Raw genomic sequence first — 23,416 nt, forward strand, 5'->3', positions numbered from 1 at the left:
TTTTTAAAAAGATTTTTCTCAAAATAAGGAATACACTCTATAAATCACATTTAAGAGCAAATAATAGATTTCTTGCTTTCAAAATTCCTAAATAATTTAGCACAATTATTATGCATCAATCCAATAACATAAATTCATATCCTAGAAAATTTCTTACTTCCGTAGGAGTCTTTGGTCTCTCCCAACTCATAATCACTTCGATCTTTGCGGGGTCCACTCTAATTCCTCGTTTCCAATTATATGCCCTAAAAATTGAACTTCTTTTAACCAAAACTCACACTTTGAGAACTTTGCATACAACCTCTCTTGTTTAAGAATCTCCAAAATTATCCACAAGTGTTGCTCGTGCTCTTCTTTTGTCTTCGAATATATTAGAATATCGTCAATGAATACCATAACAAACTGGTCCAAGTATTTCTTGAAAACTCGATTCATTAAGTCCATAAAAGCTGCAGGAGTATTTGTTAATCCTAAAGGCATTACTAAAAACTCATAATGTTTGTATCTTGTCCTAAATGCCGTATTTGGGATGTCCTCTAGTTTAATCTTTAACTGGTGGTATCCAAACCTCAAGTCAATCTTCAGAAAACACTTTCCTCCTTTCAGTTGATCAAATAAATCGTCTATTCTCGGCAACGGATACCGATTCTTAATCGTCATTTTGTTCAACTCCCGGTAATCGATACAGAGTCTCATGCTTCCGTCTTTCTTCTTTATGAAAAGAACTGGCGCTCCCCATGGAGACGTACTTGGCCTTATGACTCCTTTATCCAAAAGTTCTTGTATCTGACTCGCTAACTCTTTTATCTCTACTGGTGCCATTCTATAAAATGCCTTCGAAATAGGTTCAGTGCCTGGAGCGAGATTAATTTCGAACTCGATCTGTCGGTCTAGTGGTAGTCCTGGTAATTCCTATGGAAACACATTTGGGAACTCTTTTACTAGTGGGATCTCCTCTATGCTAGGAACATCTTTCTCTGAATCTACTACATAGGCTAAATATGCTTCACATCCTTTCCTAAGTAGCTTGCTGGCTTGAATAGCGGTGATAAATAGTTGCTCTTGCTTTTGGCCCTTAAATATCACCTTATTCCCATTCTTTGCTCGAAAATAGACTTTCTTAGATCTACAATCTATTTGAGCATTATTCTCTCCTAACCAATCCATTCCTAATATTATATCAAACTCCCCTAACTTGAAAAGTATCAAGTCGATTGAAAACTTATGCCTAGAGATGTCAATATCATATTGAGGGAAAAATTGACTCAACGGTATCTTTTCGTGATTGGAAATTACTATGTTCATCGCTTCACTCATATTCTTCTTATCACAGTTAAATCTATTAGCAAAAGTTTCTGATATAAAAGACATTGTAGCTCCTGAATCAATTAATACTTTTGCTTCAACATTGTTTATCGAAAGCTTACCTGCTATCACCTCGGAATTTTGAACAGCATCCTTCAATTTTAGATTAAAAGTCCTTGCTAATGCTTGTGGAGTCACGGTAGGTGGTGGAGGTAACACCAACATTTCTGGTGGTACCGCGGTGCTAGTGCTTGCTATATATATCATGTTTCTGATTAATCCGGTTGACCTGCACTCCTTGGCGATATGTCCAACTTTTTTGCACTTGTAGCATTTTACTCCAGGTTTCTGCACCTTACACTCATTGGCCAAATGTCCCTTGTGATTACATCGATAACATGTCATGTTGAGCTGTTGTAGATTCCCGAATAATTCTTTCCACAATGCCTACATTTGAACCTTGGCTGTTTGTCAACATTTGCTTGACCCTGATTCTACTGATGGTTTCCTTTATTGTCTTGTCTCTTGCTCATTTCCCCTTTCTTCTGTGCATTCCATCCTTTGTGGAATCCAATTCTCTTCACATTTCTATCTTGCTGGTATCCTCATTCTAACCTCTCCTTCTGATAAAATAATTTCCTCTTCTTATTATCTCTTTCCTTTCTGGATTGTGCTCCATTACTTCCAATCAATGCCTCCTTCTGAACTACCCTAGCGTAGGTACCACTCCCAAATGTCGACACTCTATCTTGAATCCAATATTCGAGCCCTTGTTGAAATCTCTGAGCCTTATCTTCATCAGTATCCATATAATTGGTCACAAATCTTGACAATTATGTAAATTTCTTCTCATATTCCAAGACTGTCATACTTCCTTGTTTCAATTCCAAGAATTTCATCTCCATCTGTTTTTGCATACACTGGGGGTAAATTTTTTCCAAAAATAACTCCTTAAACCTAGTCCAAGTAACTGGTTGAACTTCTTCCAAAGCTTTGACTGAATCCCACCAATAAATCGCTTCCCTTTTTAAGAAATATTTGGCATATATGGTATTCTGTTCTTCCCCTAGTTGAACCAATTCGAAAGATCTCTCCATTTCTCTTATACAAGTGTTGGCTATAACCGGATCAGTGGTGTCATGAAATGAAGGTGGGTTCACACTCTAAAAGGTTTTGAAAGTCACAATTTGTTGAGGTGGCTCTGGTGGATCTGGTTGATGTTGGTATTGATCATGATTCTCTTGGTTTCGAAATTTTTGTTGTTGGAATTGTTGTTGAATGGTTTGTTGTTGCTGGGCAATTGCATTAGTTTGTTGTTGCAAAGTTTCCAATATTCGAAGGATATTGGGGTCGGTTGCAGAAGCAGTACTGGTTTGCTTTGTCTTTTTAGGAGGCATATTTCTGAAAAGAAAATTGATAACAAGAAGGTATGATTATAACAAATATTTTAAAGATAGGTTATCACAGGGTTAATTTATCACATGATTTTAGATTTTAACAAAGTTATACATGGTTATAAGCAGGAAAACATAAAATGATAGGTAAAATTGGGACAACGAAAGTGCATAAGTAAGCTTGGAAAAATTGCGATAATCACAAGCATGATTCTGAAATAACAGGTTTAACAAAATAGCTAGGAGTATGGAAATCATTTCAAAGCCAAGGTGTTATAAAATTAAGGGGGTTACATGCATTCAGATTCCAGTTATTAGCAATAAAGGTGTTATACAATTCTAGAAACGAAAGTGCAACTGAAATGAAACGATAATTAAACGAAGCGATAATGCCTTAATCATTAAAAAAAGGTTTATCTTACAACGCAACCAAAATGAGGTTCGAATTTTAAAGGTCAACAACATCATAGTTCTGAAAGGAAATAAAGAAACTACATAGTTTGAGAAATAAAATCAACATAAAGGATAGCCAACTGGAAAGGGAATAGGAAGTATGGCTCCTAATTCGGCCTATCGGTCATCTACCTAGGTCTCCTCGTTATCATCTTGAGCTATCGAGATCTCTTCCCACTATTCTCCCTGAAGTACCTTCATAATGCCCTGAAGTTTATCTGCTACCATCTGGATGGTGTACTGGCTGTTGCGGTCACGATGTGTTGGCATCTCCCCGAGCTTAGTGTTAACGAACTGCGTCAAGGACTTGAGTCTCGCAATCAATTGTGCCTTAGTTTCCTCCTTAAGCCGAGTATCATCCTGAAAAGCTATATCCAGATGCTCCATAAGTCGGTCGTACTTCCCTTGGAGCTTATCAAACTGGAGCCTCAAGTCAGCGTACATGGAGAATGCTATAGTGTTAGATGGCGCCGAGGACGGAGAAGAATGCATGCTTTGCTGAGAAACAATAAATACGAAGGAAAATATTAGCGACTTACTCGGATAATATCTATTTACACTCTCGTATTTCCTATATATATATCCTATACACCATGTGGACTATTCAGGGACTCTAAACCTTAGCTCTGATACCAAAACCTGTCACAGCCCCAAAATAAACTAACATAATACAACTAACAAATATAATGTTATTACAAACGGCTGTTAACAACAAAATCCAAGATTGCAAAGGTTCAGTGTTTGAGCAGTCCAACACTACAACTATTACAACTCTTATATAAAGCTATCGGCCCTCACACAAATGCCAACTATACTACCTGAGCTCTCACATAAGCCTCAGCATCTCCACCGATAGACTTACGAGCAGTCTGCTTGAATCTAACCATACTTACTAGCTGAAATAACATGAATGAAAAGAAAGAAGTAAGCCAAACGCTCAGCAAGGTATATCATAAGATATAAATTAATATCATAGCAATTTATAACTCGAAATTGAGGTATATGGCATCTTTATTCAAGTAAAAACATTTGCTCAAAATTATTTTATGACGCTACGGATTACAGCCAGTGATCAGCCGCGAAGTAATCCCAAACCCCGTTGGGTTCTAAACAATTTTATTGGGATCCCTATGCATCTTTTAAGCCTAATATAATAGTTGTGCAAGGGATTTGCGTCTTAGTCCAATTCATCAATCTCAAGAAAACATTCTTTAATTTAAAGAGCAATTATCTTTTATAAAACTGATGCCAGGGAGAACTTTATAAGGATCTAAACAAAGGAGTTTAAATTATCAATCAAGGATTTGAGTTATGAAACTCTTATCAGAATGAATTTAACTTCTCACTAGCAGGGTTTTTAAAGATGGACATTGATGGTTTGACAACCAGGGAAGAAAGTATTAAAAAAGAATCATAACATTAATCAACAAGATAGAGATCTCAAATTTTGAGGGTTATATATGTCATATATCTAGTGACAAAGTTTGGGTATGATTACAAGGATATATGTAAAGAGTTGGTAACTTAGAGGTGTGAGAGTAAAAAGGGATAGCGGTTAATCTAGAGAGATTACACAATCAAGGCAAATGATATATTTTAGTTTATAAAGGTATCTCGAAATGGACAAGACATTCATTTTTAGTCAAAGGTAGGTACTAGGTCGAATTGAAATAAAATAGTGATAAATGTGTGATTTTTATAAGAGCATAAATAAACTTAAAGCAAGTCCAATAATCGTAAGCATGGCATAGCATTTGCAATATCTTAATCAAAATCAGAGTATTTTTAACGATATATCATGCTGACAAAGATATTAACGATTATTATACGAGCATGCTATCATAATTCAAAGGGGTGGTTAGGAACACTTGCAATACATCTTAAAAGTTTAGAATAATTCACAATATATCTCGAGGGGGTTTAAGGACACTTGTAAAATATAGTTTAAGGAAACATCACTAGAACGATAAGTGAGGACATAAACACTTGCCTTAAGAAGGCTGGACTAACTCTCGCCTTGATCGTGGAAACAACCGGGAGCACTACTTGACTTTGACGGCAAGCTTACTATCTTCTCCTGATCCTACAAAAAATATTAGACCTTATCATGATACATTCTCACAAAATCTCCATCCTAGTTATAGAAAATTCGAATCATAGTGGCACTAACGCCTACTTACATGTTCGACTCTTAGTATTCACATAATAGCAGCCAAGTAGTCATTTAGGAGCACATAACACATTTAGTCACATAATATATTATTTAAAACATAATTCAGTAATAAGTATTAAACGATCTCACTTCACCAACACAATGACTCGAAGTGCTCAACTAGTCTAGTGCAACCCAACTATCTCTCCAAACTCGAACTGTCATATCAAGCCAATCCTTATTTCACTTAACCAGAACCCTGGCCTAAACTCCTACTGACCTCTAGCTACCATATGAACTCAATAGTCAACTCAGGCCTTACCTCTAAAGACTCAAAAACTAAGTACAAAGTCAAAGTGTTCCTAAGTGCAACGCCTAGGAGACATCGAATGGCTTCTAGTGTCATTGAACCCTCTTCCACTCAAAGTTTGCTACTCAAATTACTACACTGGAATATCCGAACCTAAACCTAACTTGTGCACTTGGAATGATACCAAGGCCTACCCGAGGCCTCCCTGGGCCCACTCCCAAAGTTGACTCTCCCCTATTCCAACGACGCTCAAACTTCCCTGTTTTGCTCTCACTTTATACCCTTGGTTTTAACTCTAAACTCCTAAACTATAGATTGTAAACCTCCCACATACTCCCTAGTATTAATTCTAACCGAAACCTAATGAGGGCCTACCCATAACATTACTTTCTAAGCTCAAACTTGCTCCTAACTCAAACTGTCCATGTTCGGGCAGAATTCAAGTTTCGACTTGTGCACCTAACTAAATGGATTGATTTCTCTCCTTTAAGGCTTCTGGGATCGACTATAGGTCGATTCCTAACCCCTGGTGGCTTGGGCCTACCAATTCCTAACAAATGCTCATTCATTTCTCACTCACAAATTAAATTTCAAATCTGGAAAATGTTGGAATCTATTCTAACTTCTTTCACCTAACTCCCACTTATAAACCATGAACCCAACTTCAACCCAACATAATTACTATCCTAATACTCTCAGTTAACCCACTAACACATGGTGGAGATCATTCATACCCTAATGCACTTCCATGCAAACATTTTACTACAAGCAATTCAAGTTAACAATTTATCACGATTTCCGCTAAACATGAAAGATCATTTCTTACAAATTCGAGTTTAAACACTTACCCAACACTAGTAATCATGCACACTATCTTACCTTAACTTATTTTAGCCAAATAACATGACAACAACTCTTATTATGCACAACAAATTCGAATTTTAAGAGTTTAATCATGTATGCATGTTTTCGAATATAGAAGCAAAAGTATCATGGGTTTTCACCAAAATCTCATCTTAAAACTAACATGCAAGACTAGAAATGACCATAAAACGAATGATCACAAACATGCAAATATTTTTATCAAGTTTCTTTTACAAAAATACATAATACTAGCACATAAGTAATGTATATTATGGAGAAGCCTTGAATTCACAAGAATCAAGGTTTTTCCTTTTGAGTTTAAACAAAAACACAACATGCAACCATAAATTATCAACTTTTAAGCATAAGAATCTTTGGGAAGTGAGAAACTAATCATGGTAAGTGAAATTACACTAAAAGAAGGTGAGAGATTGATGAAAAATTGAAGGGAATGGGGGATGGGGGTGTTCGGCCGAGAAAGTGAGGGAGGAGGAGGAAGAGGAGAGAAAAAATGGAGTGGAGTGGTGTGGTGGGTGGAGTGTAGAATTGGAAGTTGATCATTTCTTTTGGATTTTTATTCACATGCAAAAGTGAGTCGACAAAGCTTTTACCAATTTACCCCTCTCCCACCAATACGCCAAATTTGCATGCAATGTTAACTAAGTAATTTTGGCCATTGTAGAATAGTTATTGGGGTTTGAAATTTCAACGGTACCCTTATCTTTGTATTGGGAGTAAAATGCATGCATGGGTATCTAGGTAATTTGCTAATTAATAATCAAATTAATTATAGAGAATAAATTTTATAAATAAAAATAAAATTTCAAAAATTACAAGAGTGGTGTCATAAAATAGCTTAGAATTTTTAGAAATTTATAAGATCACTTTTGAAATTTATTGATGAAAATATTTTTAAAAAGATTTTTCTCAAAATAAGGAATACACTCTATAAATCACATTTAAGAGCAAATAATACATTTCTTCCTTTCAAAATTCTTAAATAATTTAGTACAATTATTATCCCTCAATCCAATAACACAAACACATATGCACCAATTTTTTTATAAATGACTAAATCATAATTATAGAATATTCAATTAACTATTACATGAAATACAGGTTGTAACACGCTGGCTTCCATTACTTTCCATTCGTGCATTGCTTTTCCAGGCGCGTGTAGTGCCAGTCACCTTTGCATTTCTTTTACTATGAACACTCGAGGCAAAGTGAAATGGCAGGCACCAGGCAATATGTTTATGTACACACGAAAATAAATAAGTTGGCAAAAACTGTATAACTCTTCTTTACTTCCTCTGCACAAGCAAATGTCAATTTTTTTGAAATGGCAGCTAATAAACCTGAAAAACTGGCCCTGAAATTGATTTAAATTAATAATTTTTATTTACTAAAATTTAAATGATAAATTAATTTATTCAAATTTATAAAATAAATTTATTTAAATTAAGTTCATGCAATAAAATTATTTAAATTAAATTTATAAATAAATTTGATAAATCGAATTTAAAGAATAAATTTATGTAAATGCAAATTAATAAAATAAATTTTCTTTAACGAGGTCTCTCGTCTGTTAGAGTTCAAACAGCTTTTGCACACTGAACTGCACTGAGATAAGGATCCTGATTTGTGTATCAATCAACCAGCTCTGATACCAATTGTTAGGTCCCGAAGTATCGTAAAGGGGGGTTGAATATGATACTCACTAAATTAAAAAATTCTTTCGAATATTTTACGGATATATATTTTAGTGTCCGGTTAATGGCTCCGTGTTCTTGAGGTGAATAGTGTTTGGAATAGTAAAACAAGGAACACAAGATATTCGGGGAAATATATATTCATATATAAATCCGCAAGGGTGTTGCTACACTCCGGTAAATAAATTAACCGGCTACAATCTAAGAACAACAAAGTTCCTAGCTTCTACAAAGATCAACAAATTAAATCATATACAATGATCTAGCTTTTATTTGTCTAAGGATTTAATTACCGAGTAACGTTTATAATTCCTCTATGAATATATAAAAGTTAAATTAGGCATTATAACGTTACTCCGGTGAGAAGATTAACGGATATGAATCTGAGTGTATATCTCCTATGTCTCTCTTTGCTTCTATCTTCAACTCTTGTAGGAGAGAAGATGAATAGAACAATATAAATTGGATTGTTTTTTATTTTCTTTTCTTTTTCTTTTCTTTTTCTTTTTCTTTTTTCTTTTTTTCCTTTTTTCTTTTTATTTAAGTTTAAATTGTAACTAAATTTAATTTATAAAATAAACTTAAATATAACTTATATAAATAAACTAATTTAGATTTATAAAATATACTTATTTAAAAATTTTAAAATAAATCATTTTAAGTTTATTAAATAAATTATACTAAAGTCCATTAAATAAATTTATTTAAGTTAACAGTTAAACTTTAAAGTTGGCCAATCCCTCGAGCTGTTTAGCTGTATACCCTGCACACCTCTTCTCGTACTTTAATAGATAAACGTTCAATCCAAGTACGTTCCTCCACTTAACAATTCTTCTATAAATAATGCCCAGATTCCTTTCACAATCTGTTGACACCCAGTGCAACTGTTCTGGTTCACAGGCGACTAACTCCGATTCAGGTCTTCGTATTATAACTTTGATTATATTTTTAATCTTGCAACAACTTTAGCGCTTCGAACACTGACTTTCAATAAACAAATGTACTTTCATTGGAATCCTTTCTGGTACTTTAGACAATGTCTTCATTGATACTACAATCTTGAATACTTTATTAACTGTTCTTCACTGACGTTTGAACATATAAGTGAACTCCTATCAATGAGTATAACTTCAAGACCGCAACTATCTTTTTTAACCATTGTCTATACCATGTCTTCAATTCTTCAGATTTCTATGTTTCAAATACTGTCTATCTTCAACCAATGCCAATACACTAAAATCTTCTGGTAGCACTTATACACTAAATCTTCAGCATTTCTAAAACCCCGAAAGTATATAAACTTTATTCTTCACTGAGGCATGAACGTATTAATAAAATTCTTTCAGCGACATGTAAACAGACTTCAAGCCTTCTTCTAATCTTTTGATTCTTTGTATTTGCCTTGTCTTCATGTCTTCTGATTTCTTGTGTAGTCTTAGTATTATTAACCTGTCATGTTCTAGTGTTGTTCTCGTGTTGAGTTATCACGTAACTGTTCATACAGCTACGCAGTCTCACCAACACCCCCCATTAAAAGTCGATGTGAAGAATCTGGACTTTGTCAAGTCGTTGTAGTAGTATATCTGTGCAATTTGCTCGAAATAATTCAAGTGTTCTTCAGGGTCTCCTAATCCGTCAAATAAATCAAAGTTATAATATTTTAGGTCTCTCTTCCGGGGAATAGCCTCCAAGGAGTGGATGAATGGTGTTAGAGTCTCCCCAACTTCCATTCCAGAGTCTTTGTCTATCTTTCTTTGCAGCTCATAGATCATATCCTTGAGGTCCTTCTACTTCTCCTCATCATCATCAGAGATGACCTCTGGGGTGGGGTCCCGCCGGGTCCTCTTGGTCCTGTACTTTTCCAGTAGCTTCTCTTCTTCTAGATGTATTCTTTCTTGAATCTGTAGCTCAATATTTGCTTCTTCTTCCTTTCTGATATCTTCTCTCATCTCTTCCAACATCTTCTGTTTGGCTGCTTTAGTTTCTTTATTATTGCTTTTATCCTTTTTGTTCTTCTTCCCTTTTGCTCCAATTCGGTCAAAGACAGATCTCCGAGATTGCTGGAAGTCCCCGGACTCTTCTGGTTCCTCCTCTTGTTCAACTTCCTCCTGATCCCGGGCTTGCTCTTTGCTATAGAGCAGGATTTCTTCAGCTAGTTCATTACTGGTCAGGTTGCCCATCTGCTCCTCAGCGACTAGAACATTGGTATACTTGTATTGGTTTAGCTTAATAAGGTTCCTGGCATCATGAGCTATTATTACTCTCCCCATAACAGGGATGTTTGTTAATGGTTTCTCCTGGATGGTGTCTTGATCGGCTCTCGGGTCCTATACCTTTGAGTGGTCTGGATCCTGAACATAGGTACTTGCAGAGGGTCTTCCAGCAGTATTCTCTCCTTCTCTTGCCAGTGTTTCAAATGTACTAACAACAATTTGGCCAATATTTCAAGCTAACAATATCGATCTAAGGTTGCTTTGAGAATAGTGGACACTATCCATAAAAACAACAAACAACTTTTCGGGACTAGTTCAAATAACTTTCTGGGACTGGTTAACAATATCGTAGAATAAATGCAGCTGGGTCTTCAAAGGTAATATGCTAGTTAAAGCAAACTTGGGGTTCTAAAATGATCAAGACTATTTATAGCACACATACATGTGGATTAAATCAACAAAACAGGGCCCCCACAAACATGGCCTAAAATAACGAGCACACACAAATGTGGCTTAAATAAACAACATTCATAGGTATGAGAACTAGGTTGCTTGGGTTCTTACAGGTTAAAGAAATGGACTTTTAAGAGTTTGCTGATGAAGGTGAATTGAGGGGCACCGAGACCCAAGGATGAAGACCACTCCTTCTAGCGCCAAATGATAAATCCAGTGAGCGGAGCTGCTCCTTCGATGCCGCGCCTGGATCCTTGTTGCGGTTGCAGTGTACGTAGATGTTGTGGGGCTTCTACAAAATAACACCGGAAGGAGGGTTTGACCGCAGCAGTGCCTCCGGTGTGAGAGTAAGAACTCGCTTTGGAGAAGATGAAAATAGATAGGAATGTAAGGTTGTTGTATGTATATATGCATGTATGAGAGTGATTAACCCCAAAACCTCTCCTTCTTGGGCTATTTATATCCCAAAGGTAGGGTTTAAGGGTTGGTACCTTTGAATCATAGTCATTGAGTCTGGGAGCAGAGGACACCTGGCTAGGGTGGATGCGTTACACATGCCAGGATGAGAATGGTTGAGGAATGTTCTAAGGATCCTCTGACACATGCCCTTGTTATTCTTATGATTGATCAATGATAGTTGTCTCTATCACGCGCTTGGTCATGTGCCTCACGTGCTTGGGCTTTTAAGGATTGGGCGATAGGGAACCGTCAGTCCGGACTATCGGTGAGCGGGACTTGAGGGCTCCAGGAGTCCAGGCCCAGCTTTTGTAGGAGGCATATGTACTTTCATATTTGGATGGCTTCAGGAGTCTGGGCCTAACTCTTCTAGGAGCCATATGTACTATCACTTATGCATTATATTAACAACGTTGCTAAATAAAATTTTTGGTATTGGTGCATTACATTAACAAGGTTGCTGAATAATATAATAAGGCTGCTTCCATCAATAAAGAAAATTTCATTTTTAATAATTAGAAACTAACACAGTCGGCATAAATCCCTAACTGCCGATGCCTATACAACCAGATTGAAATATAAATAATACACCAAAAATAATTAGTTGATTTATTTACTGATCATTTAATACACAAAATTTAAAAAAATTAAACTAAAGAAGAAATCAAAAATATTACAAGCAATACAATATGCACCAACATCCCTAAAAGCAGCAACACCACAATTGACTTATCACTTAAGAACCATTATTAGCTCAGTGTTGAGAAACCTCAATCGCATAAGTTGATATTTCCGAATACCAGCTATAGACATACCGAAAGTGTAAACCCTAAAGCTCTTATAATTATCACCATCGCCCTAATTCGAAGCGTGGTTTCCTGATACCAAAAATATCAATAAAATCATTCTCAACCAATCCAACACCAGATAAATCCAAATATAACTAAACGGAAAAATAATAAAATATCTTAAAAGAAAGAATCAAACAAACACTCCAAAAGGAGAGGCAAACAAATACCATATATAAAATAAGAGGCACACACAACGAAAATGAAACTAAATAAAGAGGTTAGAGGTTTTAACTCGAGGAAACTAAGTATAAGTTTGACAGAGTATATTTTTATATATAAATCTTAAATTATTTTCTTCCTCATATTAATTATTTTTTGCACTAATTTGAATTTTTATTTAATAGGTTTTAACATTATATTTTAGGATAAAAGGAAATTCTTGACTTGGAAGGATTTGGAGCAAAAAGTCATTTTGGAGTGAAAATAGAACTCGTATTATTTGGGTTACACAAGTTGCTAACACTGTTTGGGCCATATCTTCAGTTCCAGGACTCCTTTTTTTGACGATCTTACAGTCTATGTGAAGCAAACTAAATTTCTTTAATTTAGATATGGTTCAGTAAGGAGAATTCAACTAGAGCAGCTCAAAAATAGAGCAGAATAGACAACTGCGAATTTTTATTAGAGAATTCTATTCAATTTAGAAGTCTGACTTATAATTTTATTAGAATAATAAAATACTTGTATTATTAGAAGAGATATCAGATTTTATTATTAGTTTTTAGACACGTAGAATAGAGGTAGGGTTTTATATAAAGAGATTCTTAGAGAGAAGCCATGGATTTTCATCTTGTGACATGATTGGAGATTATATGTTTTCTTATCTAAATTTATTCTTTGTTCTTATTAGTTTAATTATATTCCATTATTTTCTTAGGGGTTTTACATATTTAATTACTAGCGAGTATTCGTTTCTAGGGCATAAAAGGGAAGTCATGTTTGCATGATAATACGAACATTATTTTCACAGTGGTTTGTTTGATTATGGTTAACTCTAATTAATTATATTTTCAATAATAATTTGTGTAATCGGTCAATATCAGGAATTAAGTATATCCAAATAGGAGTAATAGATCGGGAGATTTTACTCACTAGAGGCAAACATACAATTAGAAGAATTGAAAGTGAGAGCGGGAGCATCATTGGATTTCCAAGAGCGTTAATGTTTGGAAGAGATTAACAGTTTTTCTAATTACCTAACTAATTAAATTACTAAAAATAATAAATTATGTAATATTTTGAGAGTATTAATGCTCGTGAGAGATTGGCATACTTTAATTATGTGATAACATTTATTGTTTTAGCTTAGAAGCCAATTATTTGTGTTACACGGGCTACCAATACTGTTTGGGCCATATTTTGATGATCTTACAGTGCACGCAAAACCCACTGAATTCTCTTTCATTCCGCGATGGTCCAGTCAGGAGAATACAACTGGAGCATCCCAGAAACAGAGCATAACAGACAACTACAAATTTTTATTAGAGAATCCTACTCGGTTTAGAAGTCTGATTTGTAATTTTATTAGAATAGTAAAATACTTGTATTATTAGAAGAGACATTATATTTATTCTTAGAGAGAAGCCATGAATTTTCATCTTGTGACTGGATTGGAGATTACATGTTTTCTTATCTAAATTTATTCTTTTTTCTTATTCGTTAATTATGTTCAATTTTTACTTAGGTGTTTTAGATATTTAACTACTAGCGAGTAGTCGTTTCTAGGGCATAAAGGGGAAGCCATGTTTGCATGATAATACAAGCATGATTTTCACAGTGGTTTGATTGATTATGGTTTACTCTAATTGATTATGTTTTCATTATTAATTTACATAATCGGCCGATATCATGAATTACATATATGCCGGTAGGAGTAATAGATCAGGAGATTTTACTCACTAGAGGCACATATACGATTAACAGAATTGAAATTGAGAGCGAGAACATCATTGGATTTCTGAGAGTGTTAATGCTTGGACGAGATTAAAAGTTGCTCTAATTACCTAACTAATTAAATTACTAAAAGTGATAAATTGTGTAAGATTTAGAGAGTATTAATGCTCGGGAGAGATAAGCATGGGGGACCTCATTGTCCTAGGTTTTAATATTCCTTATTTAATGTCTTGTTAAGTAGTGTTAATTTAGTTATAGTTATTAGTTAATTAAAGTATTCTCCACACAATCATTTTTCTCTTGAAACAATCTATAGTAATTGAGTCGAAATTGATAGAACTTGTCACTTTGTGGATACGACCTGCACTTGACATCTTGTACTAGAAACAACATTATGCGCTTGTGGTTGGATAGAATAAAATAAATAGATCAAAAATCTTCGGCTAACTTGAGAAATGACATTGATAAAAGATGAGAGGTGACTTTCAAACTTTAAGAGAGAGTTGATTAAAATTAAAGATTATATAGATTATTTTATTTCATAAAGACATAAAGATACTTTTTATTTATTTTTAACAGAAAATGAAAAAAAAATTATGATTTTCCACTATTGCTTGGTATTGGAGTAAATTATAAGGCATGTTGCGTAAAATTATTTAATTTAGGTAAATAAACGTATAACGATAATTAAAAATGATAAAAACAAAGTCTAAAGTCAGTTATACACAAAATTATGATATTTATTCAGCGTATGAGTATTTTAACTTAAAAATACTATTTTAATTATAATTTTAAGGTATATCCAAAATATCATTCTATGAAAAACTGGCTCTTATTATTACCTATAAACACAACATTAGTCACGAGTTCTAAAAAAATTGAAAAAAATGATTATGTTACTGGGCTGGGCCTTGTGCGTTGGTTTGATAAATTTTTTTCCTAGAAACGCAATCTGTACTTGTGTTTGCATAGTTGTTGGCATACCTATACCCATTTACCGATCGATATAAAAAATATACAAAACTATCATAGACGACTAATTTAGATATGATATATTTCATTAATGTAACATTTACAAAGGCCATAATTGTTGAAGTAAAAAATGTAAATCTGCAGAGTATCCTAGGAAAATAGAAAAACATCCCGTACACAGTTTAGCGTGGTAACGGGTACCTGTTTTATTTTTAGATAGTAATTAGCTATATTTTATTTAATGGTAGTACATATATACTTGTACCTTAAGCATTATTATGCTCTTCTTCGTCATCGTTCATCATTTCATGGTTTCTACAATATTCCCATTCTCTTGTTAGATTGTATTTTGACTGCTTCACAATGATGTACTCGTCATACCATGGTTGATATCATAGCTGCTACTTTGAATATCAAATACATATTTTTTCTCAACTACGCTGTCAAGCTTTTGGAATCTTGTTCAATGGGCGTTATTTTCTTCAGGGGAACAAGAACAAGTACCCAACTTATCTGTTGAAAAGAGTGAAATATATGCTCTTTATTATTTTACGTTTTAAGTTTAGTTTTTTTTACATGGTAAATTAAAAAAGTAGAATGTTATGAAAAGTTGTAGGTTCCTGTATAAGGAAACCTAACTTAATAAAATATCTTTATTAATTACTGAAGTTTGATCTCGACTAAATTAAAATTCAAAATAAGTATCTAAAGTAATTATATTTACCATGATATCAAATTATGATGATTATTTAAGTCAACTTCAGTTATTGTTTAGTATTTTGAAAAAATATATAATTTTAGGTATGTTTATGGTAACACTACAAAGTTAAACTATCATGTCATGACAAACACAATAACATTAGATATTTAAAATTCCTTGTATATTCATATATAATGTTATAACTAAAGTGTGATAATGGTGTCCATGAAGATATCGGAGAGCTGGACGTGATGGTTTGCACTGAAGAAGGTGATGGTATGTAAACGTGTGTACGATGATGGTACGGTGATAAAATATTAATTATGCGCCTTAAAAGAGGCGACAATGTTAATGTTAAAATATTTTTAAAAATAATTACACAACTTACATAATAGCCTGTGCGAGGCACGGGCCAGTCTCTAGGAGGTATCAAAATATCTATCATTTTGGATGTGGGATGTTAAATTAAAAGTAGTTTGTAATAGTATTTCTGAAGGTTTTTGAGCCATAAAATATAACGGAAACTGTAATTAAAAATGTGAAAATCAGAATTTTTGAAACCCTACGTAGGAGCCATGCCAAAATAGATATTTAATTCATAGATCAGATTGTTTACCTTAAGAAGCTTTACGTGTTGGTTGACTAATGGAGATCCAAAGCTTGTTCAATCATCACGCATCCCGCTCTCGTGATCTACGCTCTATTGAACTCAAGGATTAGATATGTACTATAAAAATATCGTTTCTTCTTGCTATCTCCATCTTCTCTCTTGTTGGCCAGAGTTTCTAATAAAAAGTCTTGTGTTAAAAATCAGCCACAAGAGATATTATACAGAAAGTAGAAAAATGAATTATAACTCTTAACTAATTAAGAGTTATGATTAATTCGAAATTCCTATTTGTATAATAATTAAGTCCCACTTAGTTATTTAACAACTGAGTTTCATAATTTTTATTAGTAAATTCGAATATCATTATTAGTCTAATTAATTAAGTCAAACTTAATTAATATTATAAATAATTTGAATTACTTTAATTTAATTTAAATTAAATAATCCTTAAAACATTCATTTTGTGTGACCCTATAGGTTATTATTATGTTGGCAACAAATTTTAAAACTAATTTAAAATCATAAAAAATGAGCAGCATCTGGTAATACATCATTGCTACACAAGTAATAATAATGTAATCAATGATCGATTAAACCTTTTGTGAATAATATAAAATGTAGTATAATCTCTTTAAGCACATATTATAGATTAAACTAGAGGCATGTAAAATATCATCATCATCATAGTTTAATCTATGTTTTCTTGATCAATGAGGAGACTATCATAATAAATCAACATTTGAGCGCGACCATGCATTTGGCAGTATAGCTCACACAAGAGGCCAATAATATCACTCCTAAAATTAGGAGGGTTAAATCCTTTCTGGAATATTTATATTTCTTATATGATTCATAATATACCTGAAATACACTTTTATCATTACCCGATCAAAGGTAACTTTTAATGTAATCAAAGTACATCAATTCTCGTATAAAAATATAATATTTTCAAGTCTAAGGACCATTACATAATTATCATTATAAGAAATACATATGACCCAATAGACATGTACAGTTTCACATTGGATCTATCCAGCACCATATACATTTATATGTGCCCGTGTTTCTGACTTTAGTATCACTATACCTATGATCAATGAGATGTGATCATTAGTCAACAAACACACTAGTCTTAATGTATTATTATTGTCCCTTAATAGTAATACTTGACTAGGGACCTTTACGAATAGTGATACTATTCTCATAATCTCATTTCCAAGTCACGTACTTAGAGATATAGAATGCATCTCATATTCCAAGGACAATTATTAATCTAATATTTATATCACAGTAAATTAAGACATTATAAATTATAAATGGAATAATCGATACAACATAAACATTAACAATCTAAATGTCTTAAACTAAAATATTAAAGTTTTGTCTCTAGGGAACAAACATTAACAATCTCCCACTTGCACTAGAGCCAATCATCCATGTATTTAATACTCATGGAACTAGTATGACCATCATGCTTCTGCTGTGCCAAAGCCTTAGTTAATGGGTCTGCAACATTACCATTCGTATACACTTTATATATTTATCTCCTTGATCATTAATCTCATTAATAAGGTGATCTCGCCTAAGCACATGCCCAAACAGTCTCCTTGGTTGTTTCAAAAACAACAATATATTCGGCTTCCATTATAGAATTATCAATGTTCTTGCTGTAAACTATTCCAACTAAAATCACTTATATGTAGACAAAACACAAAGCAAACATAGACATATAACCATCCTTATCTGTCCAATAACTAGGTTCATAAATTAACATCAATGTCACCCTTTACAACCACTTCCCTATCTTCTCCATACACCATTATAGATATAATTGCTGAAGCATATTGAAATTTTCTAATATCACCCTTTTTATCTAATGATTTAGGAAAGTCATCCTATATGATCACTATCCCATGAGACATCAAGACGTATCCCCTATTTGCCTCTTGCATTCTAAAATGATGCAACACTTTGTCAATGTATGTACTCTGATTTAGGCCGATTAATCTTCTCGATCTATCTCTATAGATACTGATCCCTAATATATAGGTAGTATCGCCTAAGTCCTTCATCGAAAAACTATTTCCCAACCAAGTATTAACATCCTGTAGAGAATGTATGTCATTCCCCATTAGTAATATATCATCTATATATAATACTAGGAATATCACATGGCTCCCACTAACCTTCTTCTAAGCATAAGGTTCATCTTCGTTTTTAATAAAGCCAAAATCTTTGACTATTTCAACAAAATGAATAATCCATCTCTTTGAGGCTTGCTTCAATCCATAAATAGATCGAAGCAACTTAAAGACCATCTTGGCAAACTTTGGATCGACAAAACCCTAAGGTAGTATCATATATACATCCTCTTCAAGGCTCCCATTAAAGAATGAGGTTTTTACATCCATTTTCTAGATCTCATAGTCAGATTAAGCAACTATTACTAGCAAAATCCTGATAGACTTGACCATAGAAACTGGTGAAATGGCCTGTTCAAAGTCTATACCATGAATTTTCTTGAAACCTTTTTCCACTAGTCATCTATTATAGGTATGTACTTTACCATCCATGTCAATTTTCTTCTTGAAAACCCAATTGCACCGTATAGGTTTTTCCCCTTCGGGCGGATCACCTAAACTCAATACTTTATTTTGATACATGAATTCTATTTCAGATTTCATGGCCTCTAGCCATCTCTCAGAGTCTGGACTATTCATAGAATCTTGGAAGGTAAGAGGCTCATCATTATCTAGTAAACATCACATCACCATCTTGAGTCAAGAGAAATCCATAATATCTCTCGGGCTCATGGTCAATCCTACTAGATCTACGAACAACCCGTGTTTCTTGAACATGATTACTTTCAACATTTTGATGTATATCCCGGTCTCATTCCAACTTTGGTTTAATGTTATCATGTGGTTCTCGATCTTCATCGAGATGTTTTATCCTCCAACTGATTTTCTTAGAAAGTAGTCCTCCCTCAAGAAAGACAGCGGTCCGAGCAACAAACACTTAGTTCTCGAAAGGATTATAAAAACTATACCCTTTAGTCTCACTTGTGTATCCCACAAATTAACATTTATCTGATTTTGGTCCAAGCTTGTCATAGGCTAAACGTTTCACAAACGCTTCACGTCCCCAAATTTTCATAAATGAAATGCTATGACATTTCTCAATCCATATCTCATATGAAGTCGTTAAAACCATTTTAGTTGGAACTTGGTTAAGTGTATATGCATCCGTTTTTTAGCATAATCTTAGAAACTGAATGGAAGATCCTCTTGACTCATCATCGATCGCACCATTTCCAATAAGGTATGATTTTTCCTCTCAGAATCTCTATTCCATTGAGGTGTTCAAAAAGGAGTAAGTTATGATACAAGATCACACTTTTTGAAAAAAGTCTTGAGTTTGAGGCTTAATTATTCTCCTCCACAATCTGATCATAGAACTTTTATAGTTTCCCCTGTTTGCTTTTCTACTTCAGCCTTATATTTTTTAAACATTTCAAAAAAATCGAATTTATTCTTCATGAGATATACATATCCATATCTACTAAAGTCATCAGTAAATATTATGAAGTAGTAAAAGCCACCCCTTGTCATCATCCATATTGGACCGCATACATCACTATGTATAAGTCCAAATTGTTCGATGGACTTTTCACCTTATCAGGTAAAAGTGGCTTTAGTCATTTTGCCAATGAGACAAGTTTCGCATCTTTCCTATGATTCAAAATCAAACTTATCTAAGTATCGATCTATATGTAACTCATAAATTCGTTTCTCATTACTATGGCTTAAACAATAATGCTTGAGGTAATGTTTGACTTGAGACATTTTAGAACATTTAAATTGTTAACTAATTGTGCAATATTATAAGCCTTATTATTGAAATAGAATAAACCATTGTTGTTTATTTAATTAAAATGAAAAACCTTTCTTGTCCGGACAAGAAATTGATATAATATCTCCACTAAAAGCGGACACATATTAATAATTTACCAAATTCTTAACTTCGCCTTATGGGTAAAATTAGGTACCGAGTTCTTTCAACTAGAGCAATAACTTTTGCTCCAATTCTAACCCGGAACATGAAGATTGACTATTAATGGTCTTCTTCTTTAAATCTTCCAAATAAGCTCGACAGGGTTAACCTCCAATCATCCGGTTATTTCCACAAAAGTGAAAATCTTCTTTAGCAACACCACTATTAGGCTTCAAAATCCCTTTGGGGTTGGACCTTGGTTTGGCGCAGAATAAGATCAAATCTTCAACTTTCCTGTCCACTTTTCTTTCCCATTTGCATTCCATGTGTACGCCATCAATATGGACGTAGTGCATGCCTTTACTATTTTATTTTCAGCAGTTCCAAACATGCGTAACAACTCATTAAGTGTTTTACTTTCTCATTTATTTTGTTCATAACAAACAGAGAATAGAAGTTGTTTAAAGATTTCTTGATCAAATCAAGCCGAGTCTCTAGACCAAACTTGAAACCCTAAATATCAAGACTTAGGTCCCGAGTATCGTAGAATGGAGGGGGAGTTGAATACGATACTTACTAAATTAAAAAATTCTTTCAAATCTTTTGCACATAAATAATTTAGTGTTCGGTTATTGGGACTGTGTTCTTGAGATGAATAGGGTTTTAGACATTAAAATAAAGAACACAAGATATTCGTGGAAGTATATATTCATATATATAAATCCTCGAGGGTGTTGCTACAATCCAAGAACAACAATGTTCTTGCTTCTACAAAAATCAACAAATCAAATCCTATGCAAAATCTACAATTATTTTTCCAAGGATTTAATTACTTGAAATTATAATTCCCCTAAATAATACACAAGATCTAAACCGGGAATTATAACATTTCTTCGATGAGAAGTTTAACGAATATACAATGAGCTTTAACTTCTCTGTCTTTCTTTGTTTCTTATTTCACCAGCTCTCATGAGAGATGAACAGAACAATAATGAAATTATTCTATTTCAAGTGTAGACTTTTATATCAATTAGATACATGGACAAATATTATCCCAGTAAACTAATGGATAGAATCAATAAATGTTGCTACTTTGGTGTTAGTTGCGCCTATAGGGAATTTTGCACTTAAAATATTCAAGAATGCAACAACAGGTGCCTACAAGGAAACCATGGGAGTCCACTTATGCCAAAAGGGGTTTTTACCTTAGAATCTGGAGCTAGCAAAGTCCACTGGTGAAAAAAGGGATTTTGCCATAGAATCCAGAGCTAGCATAGTCCACTGGTGATAAGAGGGGATTTTTCCTTAGAATCTGGATCTAGCAAAGTCCATTGGTGACAAGAGGGGATATTGCCTTAGAATCTGGAGCTAGAAAAGTCCACTGTTGACAAGAGGGGACAATAAGCTTTTGTTATTCCCAAACAATCTAATAATAGAATTACAGAAAGGGGTTGAATGTACTTCTTGGTTTCTTTTGAAAATTAAGAAAATATTTACCAAAATATATTTGTGTATGAGTATGCAAGTGTACGGAAATGAAATATATATGTATTCAAGACACAAAGTAATTAAGCACAGAGATTTAAAAACTTTCTAGTGGATTGATCTTTTCCACCAGAGATATATATTGATTGAGAACTCTGTGATGCAAGAATGTACACAGCTGCTTACAAGTAAAGTTACAAAGAAAGAATAGAGAAATTCCTAACAGATATTGCTTTTTCTATTTCTCAGTTCAATCGATCTTTCAATCTACTTGCTACTCTTGGTTTATATATCTCCAAGTTACATATGAAAAAGACAAACATATAAAACAAAATGTCTAAGTCTAATCACATATTTCTTCATCTCTCTATACATCATCTTTGTATTTCTTCAAGTAAGTGTCATACCCCCAACTTAACAATACATAATATATAACTATTACAATATTTAAAAGAATGTAAATACAACTGAATCCAAGATCTTACAGTTTAGGGTTTGGAACAGCCCAACACTACTAACTATTACAATTGGTTATAATATCGAGTCTTCACACAAAACTATCTCTTATTCTACCTAAGCTCGGACATACGTATCGGCATCACAAGTCTTACGTGCTGTCTGCTTGAATCTAACCATAGCTGCTAGCTGTAATATCAGGGTTAAAGCAAGTAGTGAGCCAAATGCTCAACAAGTGCTAAACAATACGATACAAAACATAAATCGGGATATATATATTAAAGAATGACAATATGAAGATATAACTAATAATAACAAAAGATGAACTTTTGGGTGATGACATCATTAGATTGAATCAAAATATTTTCAAAATCATATCTTAATCAAAAACCATTTTATGACGCTACGGATTACAGCCGGTGATCAGCCGCGAAGTAATCCCGAACCTCACTGGGTTCTAAAATATTAATGGGATCCCTAGGCAACTTTTAAGCCTACAATATCAGTGTGGAAAGGACTTGCGTCTCAGTCCAGATCTACTATTTAAAGAAAACATTTATCCCCCTTTGGGACTGAAAATCCAAATTTTAATCATTTCAAAAACTGATGCCGATTGATAATAAAATTTCTTAAACAGTAAACATCTTTATCAAGGGATTGTAGATTGACTTGAAACACTGGAATTATGTTCACTAAATCTTAGGGCGATGATCCACTAGACTTTACTCTATCAGGGTAATTGAAAGGTTTCCATTTACAAGAATTTTGACAAGGAGATTTAGTAGGGTTATTGGATAATATGAAAGAGTAATGGCAAACTAGGCTTAAAGCAATAGTTTTAGATAAGGTATAGGTATTAGAACATCAAGAAGATAAGCATTACTGGTTACAAGTATGATAGAGGTGTTAAAATATAAAGAAAGTGATCATTAGCTCAAGGTATATCAGGATGTCAAGCTTTAGGGTAAGGATAGGGTTATCAAACAATCGTGAACGACTTTAAAGAATATCTGGCTTTTAGGTATCAAGATAAAGTTTCTATCGGAGTTCTTACAAGAGTTAAATTAAGCATCATGGTGCAAAATCAAGATTTCTCAGTAATCAATAACATGTTAATCAAAAGGATCAATCAAGTATTATAACA

This window comes from Apium graveolens, chromosome 6 (assembly GCF_009905375.1).
Source record: "Apium graveolens cultivar Ventura chromosome 6, ASM990537v1, whole genome shotgun sequence".
In the NCBI taxonomy this organism is placed as follows: domain Eukaryota; kingdom Viridiplantae; phylum Streptophyta; class Magnoliopsida; order Apiales; family Apiaceae; genus Apium; species Apium graveolens.